The 13,284-nt window shown below is 37.0% G+C and overlaps 1 protein-coding gene across 8 annotated transcripts in view; it reads left to right on the forward strand.

Moving 5' to 3' along the window:
- Window positions 1-13,284, forward strand: part of Lmo3 (LIM domain only 3) — a 64,401-nt gene that overhangs the window by 10,201 nt on the left and 40,916 nt on the right. The gene's annotated exons all lie outside the window — the stretch shown is intronic.

Below are 13,284 nucleotides of genomic sequence, written 5' to 3' on the forward strand. Positions count from 1 at the left end.
ACAGCATCCAGGTTGTTTCTTTAGAGCGCAAGAGGTGAAACTGGTTAAGTCCGGCAGAGAAATGAGTCTGTTTCATAATTACCTAATCATTTTAGCTGTGTACTTTTAAATAAGTTCAACTTTAGTTGAACTGAGGGGACTGGTTATTCAGCTCATTTTCCTGTCTTGCATACACTATAGAAAGTCAGTTCTAAAGACTTAATTTGTGTTTATTAGTATATTTACTGCAGTGTCTTAGACCCCTCACACAGAGTGACTGTCTCTCCACTTAGTGATATTCAAGTCATTATTGAGCAGCCTCTGACTTGCTTGTTATTTTATGAAGAATGAAAAGTAACTACCTCAAAGTTAGCGGGAACCATTGCCGCCCTCCAAAGTGCAAGCAGCAGAAGAGTTCCAGGACAGTGTGGGCAACCATGGCTGTGCCAGTCTGCTGTTGGTCCAAAGCCTCCCTGCTTTTTGCCAACCCAGAAATGCTCCTGAAGAGAAAGTATTTTCTTTTCAGGGGACTTTGTGACTTGACTTAGCTGCAAATGACTTATCTTAATAAAGTGGGATCTATCAAATTAGAGAAATGATGTATGGCATCATTTGGGCTTTCATATTTGATACAATTAATCATTTTTTTCTAGCCTGACATTAAGCTATTTATTTTGAATCGTTTTCCTTATGGCACAAAATTTATCACTTGGTAACAACTCTAACCAACCATCTTGGCCATTCTGGGAGGTGGCTCTCAGGGAATTTGATCCCTCCTTTTCTTAGTCTGTAATTCAGCTACTTAAAGTCAGACTTTTATCCTAATACATATATGTCTTTTGATTAATGGTGGTTGTATAAGGGCAAAGCCAGTATGGTTTATCACATTGTGCTCTCCCCTGGAAGTATGGCTCTGGCTTGTGCCTACAGCCTCCTGGCTGATTATAAGCACTTGTTACTACTTCCCAGAGCTCAGAAGCACGCAAGGTGCCAACAATGGAAGGTGACTCTCAAGAGCCAGGGCTTCCCTCATTATGGTGGCAAACTAATCAGAGTTAACTTACAACACGAATTCTTTCAGAACTCAGCAGTCTTTGAACTTTCCTTCTTTGAAATAAAAATGTCTCCTGTGCTCATTGTGAATGAGTGCCTCAGTCCCAGATAAAGCGTTTGTGTTTGCTTTTCATGATCCGACGTGTTGCTTCCCAGGTTCGCTTTGTCTGTGCTAAGCAATACCCACAGCTTTTTGACTCCTTTTGACTTATATTATGCACAATTTTAGTATTTCAAGTGGATTTAGGTTTGCGATTGCAAACAAGGAGTTTATACAGGTTGGGCTGGAGTAGGTATTTTAATAAGTAAAATAAATAAATAAACATTAAGGAGACTGTAAAAAGAATGTGACTTGATACTTCAGATACTTCTGAAACAGAAATGTTGAGTTTATCTGTTTTTTTTTTTTTTTGTGTGTGTGTGTGTGTGTGTGTGGGTAAAATAGTTTTGAGTTTTCAATGTGTGGTTGACAGAGAAAGTAACCTTGGATTTGTTTTATTTTATTCTTCCTTGTGATAGCAAATAGAATAGGGTGTTAACCTAATGTCTGACTGTCTCAAGTAAATGCTTCATCCAAGGGAATTTATCGAAACAGTTTCCATTTCTGAAGTTGTCATCTTTCCTTAAATAACAAAATGCGTGTTACTTTTTGAGATAAAACTTTTAATTTCTGCTGGGCTTTAAGTTCAGTTAACTTATTTATAAATATATCTTACTCCTTCAAATATGGTCTGATCACCACTATGTTCATTTCTCAAAGAACAATTTCCTCTGAGATTAGTCATTACCACATTAATGGCCAGTTGTTATGTTAACAGCCCAAGGGTTGTTAACATTTCAGACTAAGTTGTTAACAGCAAGGGTATTCCTTATTTAAGCTGAAGGTTTGCTGTGTATAATGTGATGTGGGTAATTTCATCAATACCTCAAAAGTGTCAAAGGGGAATGGAGAAGTGGAGTCTGCATAAATGCTGTGTTATGAGTTATAGAATTTGCCACAGATGTGATCTGTCTTGTGTGAAAAGCTTAGGTCTCAATGATATTATAGAGATGGGTCTCTAAGAAATTAAAACAGTCTGAAACCTGTATTTTAAGTTAGCACCTATTCCCAAATTTATTCATTGATCAAAGCCTTTGATTGGATACAACCATCTACAAATGCAGACTAGATGCCAGTCTGTAGAAGGTAGAATTTGAAACAACAGTGAAAATTAAGAATAAAGAAAGAACGTCCTTAAGTAATGATGTTTTGGACCCTGGCCATTGCTTTCAAACTCATTTGTAGGAATATTCATAAAACAGTCAGTGCATAATTAAAGTTTCAGAATTAAGACTCTGGAGCTATTAAGATAGTTTATTTTATTGTAAGAATGTTTATAATGTGATTAATGAACAATACTTTTCTGTGTCTAATTGCTGAGCCTCTAAACCATTTCCCTCAGTGTTCAGCTTGGTTTTTTTTTGTTGTTGTTGTTGTTTTTTTTTGTTTTGTTTTGTTTTGTTTTTTGTATTTTTCACAGGTAATATTTAACCACTTAAATCCTGTTTCAAAAGAGTTGCTTTTGGGGACTTTGAGTATGATATGATTTTTCTTGCAGTACCAAACAAGCCACAAGTAAGATACAGATTTAGATGTCTGTCTGAGTCACTAGGTACCTAAGAAAGAAAATGCTAAGGGGTTTAAATATGAACCAGGCATATAAATTGTTGCTTAGGGTATTATGCTGCAGTAGATAATTGTTCATAGCTGGAAAAGAAGGAAATATTTAAGTTCAATTGAACTTAACAGCCTAATTAACATTTCCCCTTATAGAATTAAAAACAAACAAACAAACAAATGAACAAGCATAAAAAACAGTTAATTCTAAACTGTGAGTTTTAGAAGGCTTGGTTCTTATTCTATGTGGCTAGGGTAGTGTTACCAAGTGAAGCCATGCAAGTCCTTTGAAGAGTGGACTGGAGATATTAACTTATGAATTTAGATAGCAGGATACTTTCTGACTGTGTTCATTATTGCGATACATGTCTTTTCCAAGGCATTTTTTTTTAACCTTTGTGACACAATCAGCCCCATTTAAAGAAAAACAAAACAGTTACAGTTGCTGCAGCCTTGGTTCCTAGAGTGGAAGGGACTGCTCACTTCCTGAAACTGGCCTGTCATGTTGGCTTGTCTTTTGATGTGCTGTTCTGCTGTGGACATAAGATGTACATATCCAAGGAGACACAAATTTACCTCCTTGCAGGACCCCTCCTCCTCCTCTGGAACTTGTTTCACAAAGAAAGGGAAAACATGATTGGCCCCCAAAAACTCTCTCTCCTTTCAGACCAAAGGTGTGTGGTCCATCCGCAGTCAGGTAGCTGTGTGTCAAAACTAAGATATGTAATTGTTAAAAACGAGGCCAGCAGATCGATGTATTCTTTAAAAGATTTTTAAAGGCAACTCTATGACACAATAGACGAAAAGCGTCTTTAGACTTTAGAGTTTAAAAATGACAATATCTAAGAATAGTCATTTGTTGAATAAAAACAGCAACGTTTAGCAGTCATGTCTAAGAGACTCTGGTCAGTAATGTCACTTCTTCATCTTGTTGAACGTGAATAGGTGTTGGATAACCAAAGATTTAGAATTAAGATTTTATATAAACAGTAAATACTTAGAAGTGTAGAAATGTCCCAATTCCTTACTTTTTGATTTAGAGGGAAAAAAATTCAGATCTTAGCACTCTATCCTCGTGTGTGTGTGTGTGTGTGTGTGTGTCTGTGTGTGTGTGTGTGTGTGTGTGTGCATGTGTGTGTGCGTGTGTGTGTGTGTGTGTGTGTAAGCCTGCAGACTTAGATTTGGATGGTATATTCTAAGCACTAAGCCAACACTGCCTATATCCCGAATCTCTTTGAATGGTGCCTTGCCAGAGAGCTGATTCAAAGCTGTTTGCTCTGGTGTATGCCATTAAAGCAGCTTATAGCTGTTTCCATATGAGAAGCCGTAAAATGTCTTATATAAAATTTAATGCAATTTGCTATTTTTATATGCGAGTATGATTTGTTTAAAATGAAACTACTGGGAAAGAGAAATGCTTCATGTTCTCCCAAAGTTGCCAATTAACTAAAATGATTGAAGCTTGCTCTGCTGACGGAAAATTTTATATACTTTAATAGAATAATGTTAACTCTTAAAGAGAAAATTAAAATAAAATGTTGCACAGAGCGTCAATCTAGCCATAACTTTTCTTCTCACTGATCAAACCCGGTGCTTCTAAGTTTTTACGTAAGATGAAATTTATATTGGTGTGTGATTATTGTCCTAAATGTAAATAGGGATGTATCAATAATCCTGTGTCATTTGGGCAAAATGAGGCTTAGTGTCTGTCTTGATGTGAAATAAAATGTTCATTCTCTTTCCCCTCACTTTTGTCTTCTAGACAGGAAACAGACGGAAACATTTGCCCGGAAAGCAGCACATTATTATTTTTTTAAATAACTTTTTATCGTCTGAATTTAAAAATCAAATAAGCTTCTACCTAGATTGAGATATCTCATATGCACACTTTTCCTACAGGCTTCCTTTGAGCCTTGAGGCATTTTTGCTTCAGTTTTTATTTTTATAAATTAGGAGTGCCTTATTTGATCTTAGGATAATGAAATATTTTGATGCATAAACGTACTTCCATCTGTGGTCTGTTGAAAAATACGGGTATGACTCTCACAAATTATTCTACATTATTTGCAGATCTATAGAGTTGTGATTTTTTTTTCCATTTTGCTTTTGTCATAGGAAAGTATTATTGGATTCTAGTTTAGTCTATGTAATGTACATAGAGCAATTTAATGAAGGGATGATCATGTCATTTAATGCATCATTTTAGAGAGATGTCCCTTGCCTGGGAAAATGATTGGTGGTTCATAGCAGACTTCCTGAGGAACACGTACACAGAAACTATGTCTATTAAAAATATTTAATCTAGATGTAGAATTTTTTTCCTTTGTAAATTCATCTATAACCTCTTTCTATTTTTAACTCCACAGTTACACATCTGTAATGAATGAATATTTACATAATTCATACAATTAATACTATTTGTTTTCTGGATTTTTCTCTTGACTTGTTTTATATACTTCAACTATTTTCATGAAAAATAGCAATTCTCTGAAAATATTACAATACTCCACATTATTTACGTACTTGTTTGTGTCTCTTTCATCGTTTTATAATGCATCGAACTTCTATGAGGGTTGTTTTAATACGGAAGTTGGATAAATTAGACATACCTGACTTAGCAAAGAGTAAAAAACAATTTGTTTCTACAAGTATATTTAGGATTAAAGGCATCTAGAAGAACTACATTTAAAAATTGCTGGAATCGCTTATTTTGCACTTTATAAATATGTAGAATTCTGGGAAAGAATTCTATTTTTGGTTGCTCTTAGAAAATACCAAAGTAAGCCAGCACTTCATTTATAAGCTCACCATTAGCTTCCATTAAGTGACTAATAATACATCTTAATGCTGTGTTTGGACTGCATAAACATAATTTATTAAGGAATTTCCTTTTGAAAATATGCTGAAAGTAGTAATTTTGTAAATGGTCTTGATGAATATTTACATTATAAAAATGTATTATGTGGTTCAGTTTTCTGCCTCACATAAAAATTACAGATCCTAAAAATAAGAATTTTAGCCACCTAAACGATCATGGTATTTTCCATCATTACTCTGTAACCCTTCTAAATCCTCTTTTGGGTATTTTGTTTAAAAAAATAAAAAATCCCCAGTTCCATCATTCCATCACAGACAGAAGTTTCATCTCAGCCCCCAACCCCACCCAGTGAGCGACATGTTTCATGTTTATCAAGTAATGTTAAAGTGTGTGTGGGGTGGGGTGGGGGTCACAAACATCTGGTGAGATCTTAAGAACGAAAGTAGAAATAAAACAGCAACGTCTTACTCTCTTGCTCAGATGGTTTTTTGGTCCGTGTGTTATCTGTGCTTCCGTTAGAAGTCACTCACCTCTCTTCTTGACTCTTCAGTTTCATGGTGTTTTGAGCTTTGAAACCAGTGAAGTGCCGACACTTGATGTCAGCTAATTTCCTCCTGTTGTAAGCCGCAGCACTGATGTGTTGTTACATGTTACATCTTTGCTAGTCTCCGGTGAAAGACAAATTTCATAATACTGGATTTATTCCCATTTGATGCCTTTGGTGTTTACCCTTCTGGCTCCATTTTTTACCGGCTGTTCTGGAGCTTGAGCCTGTCTTCTTTGGTTAGAGTTGTACAACGGAAACAGTTTATCTGAAAACTAAACATGTATTCCCTCTGTCAAGGTATTTATGCAAAATTCATTTTGAGAAAAGTTTACACTGTGAAACATGTAACATGTATGCAGATTTTTTTTTGTTAGTTTAAACAACTTACTCTTCCATTACTTCATGTCTTATTATTGATGCCAATGGATAACTTTGCTTTAAAGGAATTATGATTTGAGCCTATCCTTTTCATCATGTTAGTCAGACATACCTACTATACACACAGACACACCACATCAACAGCATGTACATACGCTTAGGCATTTTTGGTTTCTGTCCTACATTCATCACCAATGTTCCATAGTTCTAAATCTTTCTGAATTCTTTTATGCGGTTAGTTTTTTTATGATGTGAAATATATGGAGCTGTCGGCTTTACAAGTTTCAAATAAAATCCCACTTGAGATAAATAACCATCCTGGACTAGTAGGATCCTTGGTTTGAAGTTGTAAAATTAACATTAAGCTTTGTGTATTAAGTTAGACTCTAATCAGCATGTGTTGTTATGATTCAATTTAATATTAAAAACTCTCCAACTGGGCTACTGGGAAAATAAAAGACTCTTAGGAATTGAAGGATTATTTGCAGAGGAGCGCACTAAAGCCATATTTAAGTGAAATTGTTATTACTGGTGCAATACAGTGGTGGCCACATTGATCCTATCCTATTAATAAAAGAGAAGATCGGTTTTAGCAAACATAAATATCAAATACAAGGGGAACAAGCAAGGGGCATGGAACTTCATAAAACATGTTAATGTTAACATTTAATATGAGTCTAACTACCACAGAGGAAAAACTGACCCCTCCCTCATTAGTGATACAGACTCTGAGAAGGCAACAGAAAGGTAGAAGCTAAGTCCAGGCACGCTGGGCTATCCACAGCTTCTATAACTTCCAGAATAACGCCATGTTTTTTTAATACCAGTCTGCAATGATCACAGTACCAGTATGGGTATGTAATCATCTGTTTTCAAATCAGTTCATAATTTCTTTTATTTTAGAAAGTTTCTACCTGTGGCAAGGAAGCCCATACTATAATTCCAGCACTTGGTGGTTTTGGGTAGGAGGATCAACAGCAGGAGCTCAGACTCAGCTACAATAACAGCCACTGACAAAATGCTGACATACCATGAAAAAAACGAGATTATAGCACTTTAGAATTCTTTATGATTCCCAAGTACAGTACTTACTTTGCATCGATAAATTGCTCACTAAAAGCATATTCTTACTAATTGTGCCATATAAAGGCTGGGTTAGAGGAATGGGCCTTTTCTCTCCCTTTACTTGGGTGGGTGCGAACAGACAAAGAAAGTAGAAAGAGAGTTACTATACCTTCTAACACTAAATAAGAGTATGGATAGCCATCCACGGCAGGTGTACTCAAATTGTCAAAGTGATAAGTTCAATTATCTATTGAGTCTATTAAAACTTAGGGTTACACATGTATTTATTCATAGTTTGAGAAAATACAAACTAATAATTTAGTATCAATATTTTATCACTATAAATAATATATGGAAAATGTGTTATTCTTACTTGATTTTATATGACACATCAACACTAAAATGTCATTATTGATATTTTACTATGCGAGTCAAAAGATATGCAGCTGAGAAGTTGTGAAGAACTTAGCACTTAAATTTTTCTACAACTGCTAAAGATTGGTAACATTCTTGCTAAATAGCTAAGTAAATATATATATAAATTTCTTACTCCATTTATGACCTTCAAAACCAATATAGAAACCTAAAATGTGTATGCCTGGATGAAATTAGAAGACAGAGAGAGAGAGAGAGAGAGAGACAGACAGAGACAGAGACAGAGACAGAGACAGAGACAGAGAGAGAAGATATAGTTTGGTAGTCAGAGTATAGTATACTCAGGGCCCTGAGTTTAGTTCCTAGCATGAAAAACAAATGTAGAAAAGACAGGCTTTAGAAGGAAGGTTTTAAGAACAAATATAGACTTCTTAAAAATAGCTTTATAAGCTAGAAATCTCTTGAAAAGATTGAGAAGCTGAGCTTCATTGCTGTGATTTTTCATTTTGAGGAAAGCAAGGATGGACCTGTGTTTGAACCAAGTGCATTGCTTTGTACAGATGTAGGCAGGCTATCAGTGGTGGGTACCACTGACCAGTATTGGGAGACTATCAAGGGCAGGTACCATGGACATCTTGCAAAACATTTTGCATTCTTGTCCTCATTTTCTCATGCAATAAATATCATTATTCTAGGGCAACAAGGTCTTGAGAATCAATCCTAAATAAAACACAAAAATTGTTCTTGCCCTTGTAAGAAGTTTTATTCTAATAAAATTGAGTAAATGATCATCAAAATGGGAATCAGTTATATAGGCATTAGTAAGTATGGAAGGAAAGAGGCAGAACACGGAGCACAGAATAGGTGTGTGTGTGTGTGTGTGTGTGTGTGTGTGCATTCGTACATGTGCACACATGCATGTGTGGAGAGAGATAGAGAGGAAGATGGAGAGGAAGAGAAGAGTTGAAGAACTGAAAAACCATTTCTTAAGTTACACGTAGAAATGGCCTCATGGAGACAGTGTCTTCTTCAGTTATGGTTACAGCAGGAGATGACAGAGCTATTTAAAGGGGGCACATAATGCATTCCGAGCACAGAAAAAAAGAGTTAGGTTTATAAAGACTTTGGAATAAGAATGCTTTAGATGAGTTTGAGGAGCACAAAAGATGCTGCTGTGGGGATAGCAAGACCAAGAGATCTATAGGTAAAAGGCAGTCAGTGTGAGGGTCCCTGCTGCTCCTGTCATGCATACAGTGGGACTCACTTGTACAGTTCTGAGTCTCCTCTACGAGTGTTTGTCAGTCTCCTCTAGGGAAGCTGTGCGCTCTGAGCAGTGCTTGTCGATAGCATTTGGGAGTACAGAGTTCCTGTACTGAATCACATGGGAAGTTTTGTCACTCTCTTACTGGTCATGTTTCTTTAGGTATCCTTTCTTTTTTTTGGACATACCAACGAATCTTCATAGCTAAGTAGTAACTATGAAATATGATCCCCCAAAGAAAACGATGTGGTAATATGACCATCTGCTAGTAATCCACGGGTTATTATATACATGTGTTTATTTTAAGTCAACACTTGTACACATATATTGATATTGTTGGAAGTCAATTTGAACTTTAAATATTCCAATGCCAAGACCAAGGAGATGCTGCTGCACTGTGGTGGGGCCGCACACCACAGTGCTTTCTCAGGATGACCCCTGGTCAGCAGATGAGCTCTTGGCAAATCACAAGACATCTTTTTGAATACTCAGGCAATACAAATTACAGAGATGGAAGTTTTTCAATGGCTGTCAGTTTTCAACTTTTGGAGTCAGTCATACTGAGTTTGACATGGTTTTCTCTGTTTCCAAAAGATAACTCTGGGCTTGAGATGTTGCTTAGTGGTGATGCAATTACCTTGTATGTACAAGGTCTTAGGTACACTTGAACACACACACACACAGACACACACATACACAGGCACACACACACACACAGAGAGAGAGAGAGAGAGAGAGAGAAAGAGAGAGAGAGATTTGAATAAAATTTAAAAGTTAATTCTAGACTTAGAGAATTAAATTGATTTTAGAGAAAATAAAGTTATCCTGATATATCTGCTCTAATCAGCATATAGAGCATTGAACCAGCTTTTAGGAAAGATGCACCATTGCTGGAAACGAGCGTGGGACCAGAGTTTTCCACAGTGAGATTTGTTTCTCAACCCAAACCTAAACCTAGTTCACCTGAGCTAGGTTCAAACCGGGAAGAGAAAAGCATTATTTTTTTTAAAACTGAAATACTAATACAATTATTATTGTGCATAAGCATTTTGCACATGTGTCCCTGATGCCTGTTGAGGCCAGAGAGAGAGATTGTTGGATCTCCCAGAAACTGGAGCTGTGGAAGATTGTGAGCTGTGATGTGGGTGCTAGGGAGAGAACCGGGTTCTCTGGAAGAGCAGCCAGGGCCTCTTAACCACGGAGCACTCTCTCTACGACTCATTCCTACTTTCTAAGTATGTAGGTATACCATGATTATTTTCTGAAACTGAAAGGAAAAATGTAAATTGTACCCAATTCAAAGTGTTTGTACCCATGTAAACGATGGTCTTGGGTTTTATCACCACAAACACTTGCTGAGAATCTGGGCTAATGTGTCATGAATCTCACAGGGAGATACTGGGCAGGGTTGAAACAGTGGTGCCTATGTTTCACATCCACACAAAAATGAGTATATACTATACTATACTATACTATACTATACTATACTATACTATACTATAATATATACTATATATACACCACACACACACATACCATTCACAATATTAGTGTTGGTCAAAGGGCTGTGTAAGAATTCACTGTTGTTGTCATTCTGAGTCCTAGGGACTTTTTCTGTGCAGCTTCCAGATGCCCCAGTAGCTAGCTCCCCTTTTGTCATTGTCACCTTGTTCAGGTTGAATTGGCATTCAGAGCACATGCCGCTGCTCTCTGCTGAAGTAGACAGACTTTACACACTTTACTTTGGCTTTAAGCAATGGTTGCTTTACCCTGACCCCACAGTGTGTTAACTGCTTACATAAACTTGTCAGGCATCATTTTTAAACAAAGACTGGCTTTGAGAAGATTGGTTGTCCATTTGGCCGAACATGTTTAAAGTCCTGTGATTTTGATCAGGAGTGACTATTGGCACAGACCTGCAACAGTTAACTCTAGAGAAAATTTAAATTAATTCATTTTTTTAAAAAAATCTAATTTAGAAATTTATCTACAAGGTAATAATCAGACTTTGTTTTGCATCACTAACGGAGGTTGTGGGGTTTTTAATCTTATCTTTTTTATTATTATTATTTCTTCTTGTTTGCTGTTTGTTTATTGAGCCAGGGTCTCCGGTATTCCAGGTTGCTCTCAAAGTTACTTTGTAACTGAGGGTGAACTTGAACTTCTGATCCTCTTGCCTACACCTCCCTAGTACTGTGTCACAAGGTCATCATTCCTAGTTAGCAGAATACTAGATCAAACCCAAGGCTTTGTGCTGCCAGACAAGAGCTCTATTAATACAGCCACTGTTGGATTCTTTTCTGAGAAAGAGCCCCACTCTAGACCCCCGCCTAGCCTACAACTTACTGTATAGCAGATACCTTCCCATGTACAGCTCTCCTCCTGCCTCAGCCTCTCCAGTTCCTGAATTCTGGCATACTGGGTGTGAGCCACCACCCCAGGCTTAATATCTCATCATTCTAACCATTTTGCTACAAATTACCTGTTATTCTCCTTCCTTAGATATCCCCATCACCTCCATCATGAAGGGCAGAATAGTCAGATGTCCCCGTTATGACCAATTCATGTGGTATTTATCTTCTGCAGTTATCAATTTATTATTAAAAAAAAAATAACAAGTCACACACATTCTTGCCAATTCGCCAAGCAGCTGGCCCACTAGGCAAGGTTAAATCTAATCTCTAGGTTTTCGAGGTATGTTGAGAAGCAGAATGGTGAACAGTTTAGATTTTAAGTTTGCACCATTCCGTTCCATCCTAGCTGTATGCTCCATTGTGAGCTATTGAAGCCCCTGGGTCTCTGTGTACTGGCAAGCAGTGGTGGTCTGTTCTTCCATGGAGGTACTGGGGGCTGGCCCTAGGAAGGAGCTAACCATGCTAACTGACAGGTCACTGGCAGCTTCTGTTGCTATGAGGGAAGAATTTCACTGAGTTATGAAGATAAGGTAGTGGGAAAATTAAACATAAAAAGAACATTAAAGAAACAGATTAGGATGAGGTTTAAGAGTGATTAATAATCACGACTATGAAAAGCTGCGACTGTAATAAGATCTTTTGCCGGCTTTTCATTTACAAAGAAGATGGATGAAGAAATAGCTAAATATCATGTGCACTTGAGGCCACATTAAAAAAGAAATCCTAACAGTGGAGATTATTATTAGGGCCAATTTGACTCTTTAGGGGAATTAGTGAAAATTGGATTTCCTCTGTAACTGTAGTGACAGCTTTCATGGATATCTTATTTGCCCTCACTGACCCTGTTTTAGCGCGTGAAAACCCACAAGCTTGTAAAGTACTCTATGTAATGTCCCCTAAGTTGTTTTAGGTTTCCCTAATAATGTCATTTTCTTGAATGACAGCAATGTAAGGAGGGTATCAGTATGTTTGCATTGAGTGTTTACTTTTTACAATGTTATCTAAACATTTGGATTGTGTTCTTGAAAAAAAAAGTGTGCATAATACAATAATTGATGTTCATCTTGGAAGATTGGAGAGGTATCTAGGTGGTTTAGAATGCTTGCTGCTCTTGCTTTGGACCAGAGTTCAGTTCCCAGCATCATATTTTATCTCACAACTGCCTGTAACTCTAACGCAGGGGGACCTACTGTCCTCTTCTCTTCTGGCCTCCACTGCGCTTAGGAGCACCTGTCTGTATACAGGCATGCACACATGATTAAAACAATCAAGATAAAAATCTTATAAATTGATGAATTATAAATTCTCCATTGCATAATTTTTTTTAAAAAATTATGATAGTGGTATTGAAATAAGAGAAAGATTGAATTTGAAATGCTAGTATTTTTAAGAGATCTCTGGGAATTTTGTAATACCCCCTTCTCCCCGTTCTGAGACAACTCTACATTAGTAGCTCTTAATGCTTGGGTCATAGTTGCTTAGTAGTGATGTTTTGTGATATGGGGCAGGCATGGATGCTTGGAAACTAAAAGCTTGTGTAGCTGTTTCAACGTGGGAGGCTTTGTGCGTGTGAGTTAGCAGGTCTTATTTAATACTATAACGTTCATGCGTGCTGTGGTGAATCTGTTGCTGTGCCATAGCCAGTGGCAATGCTACTACTATAAGGCAGGGTTCCTCTCCCTCCCCTGCGAAACCCCCTTTAGGACAAAGTGAGATTTGAGACAGATGCATGCTAAA

This window comes from Mus caroli, unplaced genomic scaffold, assembly GCF_978045245.1.
Source record: "Mus caroli unplaced genomic scaffold, Mus_caroli_1 scaffold_7, whole genome shotgun sequence".
Lineage (NCBI taxonomy): Eukaryota > Metazoa > Chordata > Mammalia > Rodentia > Muridae > Mus > Mus caroli.